This window comes from Ursus americanus, chromosome 4, assembly GCF_024610735.1.
Source record: "Ursus americanus isolate L20-20 chromosome 4, mUrsAme1.1.p, whole genome shotgun sequence".
NCBI classification, from domain to species: domain Eukaryota; kingdom Metazoa; phylum Chordata; class Mammalia; order Carnivora; family Ursidae; genus Ursus; species Ursus americanus.
The window spans coordinates 64255526-64267352 of record NC_142130.1 but is presented as its reverse complement, the minus strand read 5'-3'; the positions used below and the strand labels follow the sequence as shown (position 1 = coordinate 64267352).

The window sequence follows — 11827 nt, the reverse complement described above, 5'->3', positions numbered from 1 at the left end:
GGCAAAAGCATTTTTAAGTTACAGTATGTCATCTGTTTTAGGAGTGTGGTCTTCAGCATGCTACATAGTGACTACTTCTCCACATGAACAACCACTGATGGGCCTGTACATTCCACAGTCTTTCCCTTAAGCATGCAATATGATGGTGGCCAGTGCCAGGTTGAGACATGCAATCAATGGTGACAGGATAAAAGTTATTCCTTTGAGCTAGAGGCAGTTATGACTTATGTTAGAATTAAGACAAACGATTCAACCTAAGTCACACGAATAGTTCCCAGACAAAACATATGAACTATAGCCATTTTAATGAGGCCCCTAATTCCATAGTACTGTCCCTAAATGCCAATTATCAGAAACTTTCAACTTAGGTCAGCTTAATCTGTAAGGGAGATGTTGGAGTGTTCAGCAAATGCAGCATAATGCAACACAGCTCAAAGCACAAACCATTTTTCAGCAGCTCAAAGTGAAAGCTTGCCAGTAGAAAACAAAACCAGTTACAAAAAAAAAAAAAGCATTAGAAGAACCCCCCCACCCAACCCTTGACCCCATAGTGATGGTCATTGTTTGGCCATCCTCCTTACAGTGTCAATTGTTTTATTCACCCACAGAGGTGGGATGTACCCCCACACATGTACCACCTAAACTTTGGGTTTAGTTGGGTATAAGCCCGATTATGCCACATTCAATTCAAGTGTTTTTTAAATTTTTTTCTCATAGTCTTCACTACATCAAATTTATTATTCCAATGGTACTAATACAGCTGAAGTTGCTCATGGTGACACCACACAAGAGTTCCCACCTTCTAGTCTCTGTTCAAAGAAAATGTGCACCTGTTTGATCCTCTCCCCTATGAGAAAATCCATATTAACCATTTACCTAAATAAGCTTCCTGATGCATTACATAAATAAATAAATAAAAATAAATAAACAAACAGGATGTTTGAGTTTCCCTCTGAAGAAATGAGAAAGAAAAAAAGGGTTGAGTGCCCCACCCTCTCCCCTACCCCTACCAGTCAAATAAGTACCTGCTAAGAAGGCATTTCTGTGGCTTCTTAAGTCTCGAAATCAGTATCAAAGAGAAGGACATCAAGAGTAAACGTTGTGCATTGCGATGGCACAGTTCAGGCCCCAGAAATCTGTCAGGTGGAGCACCACCTGTATGGATAGTGCTGAGGTGTCCTGAGAAGAATTTGAGGGCTCGCTGTGGTCCATCTTCAGCCAGACGCTGGTGCTACACGGAATCTCGCCCTGGGCGAGGTGGACTTCCTAGAAGCCTCCCTACAACTAGTCCAGAAAGTTGTCCAGAATTAGGATGCCTTCCTTCAAGCCTTTGCGCCCCTGACTGGGGCGGCCAGTGTTGTTAAACGGGTCTCTTGACAGGATCTGCCAGTGGTCACACAGGCACGAGGGGAAGGCCTGGCCGGCCGCCTGTGTTAAACCTCAGCTCTTTTTTTCAGTGGATTAAGGACTCACTGACAAGCAGGAAGGCTTTCATAACAAACATGGGGATACTGGCCACCTCGGACTCCTCGAAGATGTGGCTCCGCTTCCTGTCGAGGACACCAGAGACGCCACCAACCACTTGTCCTGGGTATCACATCTCCGCAAGGCACATGGGCTCCAATTGTCTTGGCCAGACCCTCGGCACTCCGCGGTAGAGGCGCGCTAGATGACGTCAGTGTGCAGCGACATACGGTGGACGGCAAAGTGCACGTAACGCACGTTCTCCTCGCACAGCGCCGTCTCCTTTGGCCTTCTAGATCTCAGCCACCATGCTGTCCCTGATCTTGTTGAATAGTGCACGCCCTTGGTGATACCGATGAGGATGTTGGCGCCCGTGCCGTTGGGTCGAAAACACCAGATCTTGCAGGTCTCAGCCACGTATTTGTACTTCTCAGCTAGGTAGCAGCGCGTTGCTTGAGTTCCTGGCGGGTGGATACCTCAGCCTTGTTAGATGTTCTCCGCCTGACGGTCAGGGAGGGGCAGTGCCTTCACGTGCAGCTCCTATGCTGGTTCGGAGACTTGGACAGACAGAGCAGGTTCAACTCCTGGCTGACTGTTTTATGGTACAAGATGACTGGGTCGGATTTCTTGATGGACTGAACCTCCTCAGGTCCTTCAGGCGGATCTCCAGGTGCAGCTCACCGTCCCTGCAATAATATGCTACCCCTATCCCCTATTCCAGGGTGGTGCATTGCACGATGGGGTGCAGCTTGGCAGCTGCTTCAGACCCTCCCCCTCTACAGCAATTTTGACAACTGGTCTCACCATTTAACTTCATCACCTGCATGTGGGAGTGCTCCAAGCTGCCCATCTTCATCAGGAACTAGTCAACTCCCACAAGGCCTACTATGTTTCTGCAAGGTATGTACTCAAAGGGCTCATCATAAAGATTATTCCCTGGCTTGCTTCAGGTACAGGCCCTCTTTCTTGCCAGGAATGTAGTTGGGAGCATGTATTGTGATCATTTCACAATATATACAAATATTGAATCACTGTGTTGTACAGCTGAAAGTTATAGGATGTTAGATGTCAATTATACCTAAACAAAAAATGATTTCTTACCAAAAAAAAAAAAAAAAAAAAAACCAAAAAAAACAAAAACAAAACCCAAAAACCAAAAATAAAACAGAAAGAGAGAGGATATGAAAAGGTTTATGACAAAAATAATAAGGCTGTGTTTAAATACAAGGGAGTCCCCCAAGCAGATCCAAAAGTGGCACCTGGAGAGAACAGAGAAAAGAGACTAGTTTGGCTTTTATTGAAGTTAGGGGATGGGTTTGAGTGAGTGTTCTGTGAATGGGCTGGGATTTGCATGGTTTCAATTTCCTACTCTTGCCAAAGGAGGGAGCAGCCAGCCTTTATTACCAGCTTAGCCAGTTATGGGGCAGAATGGGTAGGGCGTGAAAGCTGTCAGCAGTTAAATGTCAAAAATGAAGTCAGAGTCTATTAAGATGCCAAAAGAGTATGGTACTTAAGGGCCTTTGCAGCTACTTCCTCTCCCATGAATCATCTTTGATCCAATGAAACAAAATGTTGATGATTTCTCGTATTCTAGAATTATGGCTTAAGCTGACAATACATTGTCTTAAGAACTTAACATTCTAAATTAAGGGAGGCACCAGAAATTGAAATTATTGAAAGGTGCCAGTTAGAGAAGGAATATATGTCAATCCTACTCATCCCCACCAATTACTATAGAATGAATATTGGAAAAATAATACTGTGGTTGACATTTTGGAGAGATCCCTGTTCATGGAAAATCTTCCCACCTTGAAGACATGGAAGGGGGCTCTATGAGATTCCTTTCTAAAGATTGGTAAAGTCTTAAAGAAGAGGAAACAGTTTTCATTTTTTGTTTATATATCTGCTTAGAACAAGCACTTGCTGATATGCTCCTATGCTAAATGAACAGACGAAAGGAGAATTGGAAGGAGAGAAAAGGAAAGAGGGGGGAGAGAACGTACGCATGTGCATCTACCTGTATGTATGGGTATGGGTAAGCTGCAAGGCATAGAAGGAGCAGAAACACTTTCTCTAAGTGTACAGGAGAAGCACTCTACACGGTCCCACCAGAGCTAGAAGGATAAATACAATTGGGGGATATAGTCTTGCCATTATACCAACAGATTTGGGAAATGAAGGTGCAAAAGGGACAGAAGCATTAGAGGAATGTAGTATGAAGTTCATCAGCTAAAGGCCAGTCAAGAGATGAGGCCAAACCTACAAATGTAAAAATGCCTACGGGGTTACACATAATACTTTGTCATCATGGTGTGTTGGAGCTCATAGACAGGGAATATAACATTTATATCCAAGCAAGGAAAAGACTGCAATCCTGCATAAGGAAGTAAAATATTGGACAGTTTCCCTTTTCCTACTCATGCTTCAACACACAAAACAAGGAGGAAAGGAAGTATGGAAAAGGCAGACCATAATTTTCTCTCCTTAACTCTATCTTTCTCTAGCCCAAGGTAAGATTAATCTGTGCTACAGGTGGGAAAGGTGAGGGAGAAAAATTTACTGTTGAGTTTGAGAGTAAAGTTTTAACCTGTAGCAAGTCAAAGTCTTCAATGGGAAAGTGAGATCAATCCAGAAACAAAGGGAGATCAGAAAAGGTTTTGAATTTGTTTTGTTTTGTTTTGTTTTAGTGAACTTTTAGCAGGAAATCTTATCAATATAATACCACTTGAGGATAGTTATTAAAAAATAGAACTTTAATGTAAAAAAATGGGTATCTGTATAAAAAATAGTTCCTACCTGTTTTGCAATTTATGACATCATTTGATAATGCCAACTGTGAGAGCAGTAGTGCAGTGCTGCCTGAGTCATCCTCCAGATTTGGGAGCTGGGTGACTGTACAAACTATGGAAGACATTTCTCTTCTCTGGATCTTAATTTATGGATTTAGTCAATTTTGACTAAACCTCTAGACTTTACATTTTTATTTTACTCACATGTCCTTAAATAATTCCTATTCACACACAATGTGTTTATAACCCTGTACTTATAACCCTGCTTTCTCACATAAAAGCTCTGTAACTTTGGGCAATTGACTTATGCTCTTAGTGTCTCAATTTCCTCGTGAAGGAAGTCAAAGTAATAATAATAATCATTCCATAATGCTGTGATGAGGATAAATGAATTATACATAAAAACTTTCACTGAGTGCCTGGTACAATGTGATTGTTTAATAAATGCTATCTATTATTATAATTGCACATAATTCTAAAATGATATATATTACATATATGTAAACATATATACATGTGAGTTATACATAGGCATACATATACATATAATGAGAGAGAAATATATCTATACTACTTTTTAGTGTATGTGAACATATATTTCTTTTAAAATATTTAACAACTTTGAACTTTATAAAAATCATTTTTCACAAAATCCATATGTATAGATATGAAGCTCAAAAAGTAGAATTTCTAGCTCTCAAGGATTCCCATAAGAGTGGAAAAAGATTCTTTTCATGACTGGAAAAATAGAAGCACTTTTAGACAAATATGTACTGGAGACTATAATCCACTTTCCTTTTCCACCATGGCACTGACAGCATTATGAACCAGAAAATTGTTTGAGCAGCCATAGATAAGGAATTACAAATCTGGAGGTTCGAGAGTTCTATAAAGCAGATGTAAGGTTAATTTGCATGGTTTAGTTCCCTCCCAGATTTTTTCAATATATTTCAATGGCTTAAAACTCTGAAAAACTGATAGAAAATAAAAAGGTTTCTATAGGCCGGCTGATTTCTTGCTGACTCAGCTGTCTGAAGGCTAAGCCAATTACTATGGCTTGCATTTTCTTGTGCAGAAACCAGAACATATTCGTAGTTAAATAGAGCCATTAAATATTTAGGGGAGGGAGAAAAGTTTTATGAAAAAGATGATAACAGCGAAAAACTATGTATGGATATTTTCCTCTTAAACAACAAAAAAACATTTTTCTAAGAGTAACTTTAAAATCTCAAACATGAAATATGATTTGATTTAATATCAATTCAATGATCTTTTTAAATGTTGATTTTTTGGTTGGCACGTAAGAAAAAAAAATCCTCTGATATAAAGCTGAATTTTATCCTTGGAGTAATAAAAGAACCAATATGGTCTTCTGAACAAAGAACTAGCTGAAGAATTGGGATTCTATTTTTGGCCTCACCAGTGACTTGCTCAGTGACCTTGGACATATCACTTAAATGGCTTTGTGCCTCAAGGTTCCCAGCTGTAATATAGAGATTATAATGCCTGCCCCTACTTCATGGGACTGTAGAACTATTTCAGTTGAGTTTGTTTAAAACCCCAAAGGCTTTTGAAACTATCAGAAATAACGGTTAAATTCAACCAAGGTTGTATTTTATTAATTTCTTTTTACGGTTTGATTTGGTTTTCTTGTAGTCTTATATAATCCTTTTCCTACTAAAATAAATCACTTGGGATAAAATTAATAGGTGGAGATTTTCATTGGATATTAAGGAACAATTTTAACAGTGAAGGGAAATTAAGAATACACTTCTGAGATCAACTGATAGAATTTCTACTCCTTGGCATATTTAACTCATGATTCAAAAGAGAATTGTATTATGATCATGTTACTTAGAACTTCTTACTAAATCTATAATTGGCAATTTTCTTCTTATTTCGAGCCTCCTCGCAATTTCTCCCCATGATTTCTTTCAATCAAGATTTTCTCATAATGTCCCTATAAATGCACTGATAATCCATCTTCATCTCTCCAAATCCAGACGACCTATTAAAGCCCTGCTCAAATGCCATGTCCTTCTAGCTTCCTTCCCTCTGCATAACACTATTTGTCATCTAATGAGGAGTTCTGAATAGTTAGGAGGACTTGAGTAAAAGAGACAGCTCGTTTTTGATGTTCCTGCTGCTTTGTAATCTTTTACAATTATAAATACATATTTATACAAATATATATGTATACATTTATTATTTATTCAAAATTATTTTTTAAAAGAACTTTGAAAAGTTCTTCTTGAACTCCAAACTAGAACTCCCTACTCCAACCACAGACGTATCTTATTTGCTGTGCTCTCACAACACTTCTTAGAGTCTTAGACTTTTGCACTATGTTACAAAACCGTAGAGTCAAGGTACACTCAACATTTCTCACCTACAAGTAGAATAGTCTCAAACTCATCATCCTTCCTCCTGTCATATCCCTCATTATTTGGTGCCATACTTCATTTTTTTATTATTTTGTTTTGTTTTTATGTATTTATGCTTTTTGTTGTTGATTTAGCTTCTTAAAATGGTCTCCAATGTAATGCGGAAATGCTATCTAGTGTTCCTAAGTGCAAAAGCCTACAATGTGTCTTACAAAGAAAATACATGTGTTATATAAGCTGCAAGCGTTATACTGCTATTTGCCATTAGTTCAAAGCTAATTAATCAACAATATATATTAAAGAAGGTGTCTTTAAGCAGAAACACATAAAACAAGGTTATATATTGATCAGTTAATAAAGATGTTGTGATCAGTTCTCAGAAATATTACCCTGCGTTTTCCCTAGGAGCAGTGGTTCTGTATTTGCTATTTCAGCATGTGTGGTGACTTTCTAGAGCATAACTATCCACCAATAATAAGAAATGAGTATACCTATTTTATTTGTATACAAATACTGCCTTCAGCCATGTTTTAAAATCTCCCTTTCAATTCCACAGTAGTACCTGTCTTGTGAACATTTCCAGCTTTCTGGTCATTTCAATTATAGACAAAAATTTGTCCAACTTTAAAGCTTCAGTTTCATATTCATTTTAATGCTCACCTCCTTCTTTCCCAAAAACTAGCCAGATAGCTGTCCCAGGAATGAAACTGAGGCACATCTCTTTTACTTTTCCTCTTCTTGCCCCATGTGGTTACTCATATGGGTGTTGCTATAGTTTCTCTTCTCTATCCCTGCTGCTCTTGTTAAGACTAACTGGTCATCGATACTATCTCTGTGCAGTCATCCAAATGCTGGCTCTCTTTTCATATTCACTCTTGCACTCTGCACTCTGCATGTGATTATATAAACATACTCCAAAATAAGCAATAGCCACTATGTCTGTCTTTCTTTAATCATGCCATTCTTTATATCTGGTTTATGTGATATTCTATTATTTCTTCTTTTAATAGTAACAGTGGTAATCATTAATGTTACTATCAGATTTTTGCTTTTCCTCTTTCTGGGAAAATGATAGTATTATTCTTTGCAACACCAGGTATTATATGAAGTCATGTTTTTTTGTTTGTTTGTTTTGTTTTGTTTGTTTTTTTAGAGTAGAAACCTCTAAGAAGCGGGCATGATTTGCCATGTCCCCTTTCACTGCCACAGCAGCCTAGGTCTCTGCAGACAGTAGAGGCCCCACCAAATTACATTCTTGAGAGAATATAATGTGGAGACAAACCCCCAGTACATGGTATCAAAAGTAGAGTGTTCCCTTAAAAAATAAAGTAGGTGGAATTGCCTTGTAAATTTAGCAGATTGTAAAAGACAACTTTTATCAGAAGTTGAAGATTGCATTAGTAAAATATTTGATAAAATTGTTTGGAATAATTTACAAGGAAGATTGGATAACTAAGAAATGTTTAGATCTAAAGATTGGAATTGGTAATGTGTTTCAGTTTGGGGTGATTTCTTTAAGAAAAATATTTTCTTAAAAAAGGCAAGCTCAGAAAAAAAGTAGCCAGTTTGCAACTAGGAATAAAAGTTAAAAAAGAGATTTCAGAAACTCAGGGACTTCAAATGTTGAAAAATTTACTGAATTAAGACCCCGGTATGAAGAGATAAAATTGAAAAAACAATTTGATTCACAAAGGCAGATCAATGCTCAGCCTTGATAATTTCAGTCTACCAATGTGATGATGTGATGTAACTGAATGTGAAATTGGTAAAAGATGCACACAATTGACTCCTCCAAGTCAATAAGAGCTGGCTCTAACATCCCCCTGTCTCTCATCTTCCAGTAAGCTATCTTTGGCTTGCTCTCACAGTGATAGGATGAATCCCAGAAAATAGAAGTATTCAATACCACTTGAGGCCTAAATGCAGTACTGATACACTGTCATTTCCCTTGTATTATATTGCCCGAAGCACATTACAAGGATAGCCCAATTCATGAATGTGGAAAGAGACTACAAATCATGATACAAGTTTCCACAAAGTCCCATTACAATGGACACACATTTACTGAACTTCTGATAAATGTTACTTAAGGCTACAAATAAGAAAGAGGGTTAAGAAAAAAATATTAAATGGTAGTAGTCATATTTTTTATTTTTATTGTAATGTTTCAATTACAACAATATGTATTCACATATTCCATTTTTAACATAATATTTCAATTACAACAATATATATTCCATCTAAGCTGTGAGAGATGAAGAAATTTACAAAATTTCATTTCACCCCTTAATCATCTGCCAGCCATTAAAATTAGTTTTGTAACTATTGTTACATTTTTAGTTTTAAAGGCTGTCTTTAGACAGATTTGCTTTGGTGACAAACAGCCCCCAAACTTCAGTGGCATAGAACATTACTTTTAGTAATTTAAGTACATTTACTTTTAGTCAGCAGCTATATGTATGCTCCATGTGTCTTTTCATTTTGGACTGTGATTAAAGGAACAATCTCTGCTTGGGACATCTCTGCTATTGGCAAAAGAAAAAAGCAAAATTGCTAATAGAAACTTTAAGTTATCTTTTCTGTTCAAGTGTGTTATAAGTTATATCTGCTCACATTCAAATTGCCAACTTATCATCTAAAATAATGACAGTAACAACAATAATACAATAAAGAAGTGAAGTTACTTCCTTATCGTACACCAAAATATTATGGTGAATATATATATGGTATCCACAATAAGTAATTATTTCAGGGAAGGGTAAGAGTGAGAAGCTTATAGCAGACAATGGCTCGTAGAAATCCTGAAATACTTCTGGAAAACATAAGGGGGAGACTCAATATTGGGGTAGGAAGTCTTGATTAGGCCATTTTTCTCCTCGTTAGAAATAGCTCTCCGATCTTTTCTTTTTTATCTTTGGCCCCACTCTCTGGAAAATCCTTCTTTTTGCACAATAACCCTAGACACATCTTAAAAGGGCAACAAAAAGCAAGGACCCCAAGTTTATTACATCCACATAAACGTTCACTATCACTAGGAAATAAGGATTCCATTAATTTACTATTCTAATTTGTGAAATAAACATATTCCAATAGATCTACAACTGAAGCTCCAGCTTCAGCTGCAGCCTTATGTACATAAAGACTAAGGGAGTTTTATTAGTTTCCTAGGGCCACTGTAACAAACTACTACAAATTGGGTGGCTTAAAACAACAGAAATTTATTTTCTCATAATTCAGATTAGAACTTCAAATTAAAGTACTGACAAAATTGGTTTCTACTGGAGGTTCTGAGAGAGAATCCATTCTATGCTTCCCTTCTAGTTTCTGGTGGTTGCTGGCCATTCTTGAAATCACTTGACTTGTAGATATATCACCCTGTTCCCTGCCTTTGTCCTTTACATGGTGCTCTCCTTGTGGGTCTGTGTCTAAATAATCTTCTTCTTATAAAGACATCAGTCATATTGGATTTAAGGCCCACCTTAATCCACTATGTTCTCATCTTAACTTGATTATATCTACAAAGACACTATTTTCAGATAAGGTCACCTGCATGGGTTCTGAATGGATATGTATTTATACATGTATTTATACATATCAAAGTAATATCAAAGTCAAACAAGGCGGTGTGAAGTTATAACATATGAGGAAATAAATGTATGACAGCAATAACAGAATGGCCAGGAGGGGAGAAATGGAAGTATATTATATTATTATAAGGTTCTCACATTTTACATGAAGTGGTTTAATATCACTTGAAGTGTTGAAAAGTTAAAGGTATTACTATAAACCTGCAATCACCAAAATAACCAAATAAATATTTATAGTTAATTGGTGAAAAAGTGATTTATGAATTCATAAAAATATTCAATTAATATTAATTAAAGCAGAGGGAAGAAGAGGGCAACAAAGAACACATGGAAAAATAGAAACAAATAGTAAGATAATAGACCTAAGCCTTGAATGGTTAAACATATACTACTGTATGATCCAACTAGAATATTTACCTGAGAGGAAAAAAAACAAATACCCATACACAGATTTATACACAAATTTTTGTAGCAGTTTTATTCATAATATCCTAAAACAGAACAATCAAAATATGAATGAACAGATGAATGGGTGAACAAATAATGCTGTATCTTTACATTGAAGTACTACTCAGCTAAAGAAGGAAGAGGGGAAGGAAGGAAAAATGGGAGGAGAAAAGAATTATTGATACATGCAACAGCGTGGATATACCTTATAATAATTATGCTATATGAAATAAGACACACAAAAAGAGTATATACTATATGACCTAACTTAAAGAAAATTAAAGAAAATTCAAACTAACTGAAGATGACAGAAATAAGATAAGTTATTGCCTGAGAAATGTTAGGGGTGGCTTGGTTGACACAGAATTTTTGTATGTTATGGAGATGAGTTCAATATCCTGATTGTATTCATTGCCTCACAGGTGTAAAAATTGTCACAACTTATCAAATCCTACACTATAAATACTTAGACTTTATTGTATTTAATTACATCTCAAAAAATAAAACTAACATAAAAACTAATACAAATATAGACATTAACAATGCCATTTTAAACAATAAATATAAATAATAAAAAATTGCCTTTTAAGACATAGTTTAGCCATGCTTTCTCTAATTAGAATTCCTATATGAAAAATCCAGAGAAGCTGAGTGCTAAAAGACGCTGTGTTAAGAAGTGTGTAGACAGCTTTCTGTTAGATAATTTGAAGAGTTATGGAAGCAACAAATACAGTGCATGTTCACCAAAAGTACATCACATATTATAGGAAAAGACACATGCCATTATACATCTACTAACTGGTCATGGAGGAGCTATAAGAAATTTCAACATATTAAGTCAATCATACCTTTGGAACAAAACACATTATTTGTTTCATTTTAAAATTTAATAAGAGTTTCATGGATATAAAATCCATAGAGTAATGTTTCTTACTTGTGATCCCTTTTAAAACTGCAAATATCTCATAGGCCTGCAAATTTCCTTCTGCTCTGTTGAAATATACAATATGTTCATCTTTAATTAATAGCTCACTACAGACTGAAATTTAGTACACCTTAATTTTTAAGTGTTTGACTTATAGTAACAATATTTCATTTATTTTATAAATAGTCAAATTTAGGGGCACCTGGGTGGCTCAGTTGGTTAAGTGTCCCA

The 11827-nt window shown here is 36.4% G+C and overlaps 1 pseudogene; it reads right to left on the bottom strand.

Moving 5' to 3' along the window:
- Nucleotides 1-1284: 1284 nt before the first annotated feature.
- Nucleotides 1285-6709, bottom strand: LOC123784281 (elongation factor 2 pseudogene; annotated as a pseudogene).
- Nucleotides 6710-11827: the final 5118 nt, after the last annotated feature.